Raw genomic sequence first — 405 nt, 5'->3', positions numbered from 1 at the left:
GCAAACAAACACAGGAAAGTTTGGAAAGTGATTTTCCGGAAATCATTTTTCAAAAAATAAACACAGAAAAAAATAAAAATATTTTTCTGGAAACTAAGTTAAATTTTTATTTGACCGAAAAATATTTTTCATTAACTGAAAAGTGTTTTTCATTGATCGAAGAATATTTTCTTTTGACCGGAAAGTGTTTTTCGTTAACTAATTTTTTTAATAACAAATAAATACAGAAAATTAATTTCTTGAAAAATACTTTCCAAAAAAAATACTTTTTGGAAAATAAACATGTCCTAAACTTTATTATTAAGAAAAAAAAGAAAAAAGAGGTTGTGTATATGCTTGACAGGTCGTCTGTTGTACTTAGAGTTGAGCGACATTGAGTTGGGATTAAACGATCATCGATAATCA

This window comes from Populus euphratica, unplaced genomic scaffold, assembly GCF_000495115.2.
Source record: "Populus euphratica unplaced genomic scaffold, PopEup_1.0 scaffold32.1, whole genome shotgun sequence".
In the NCBI taxonomy this organism is placed as follows: Eukaryota; Viridiplantae; Streptophyta; class Magnoliopsida; order Malpighiales; family Salicaceae; genus Populus; species Populus euphratica.
Note: the sequence above shows the minus strand (reverse complement) of the source record.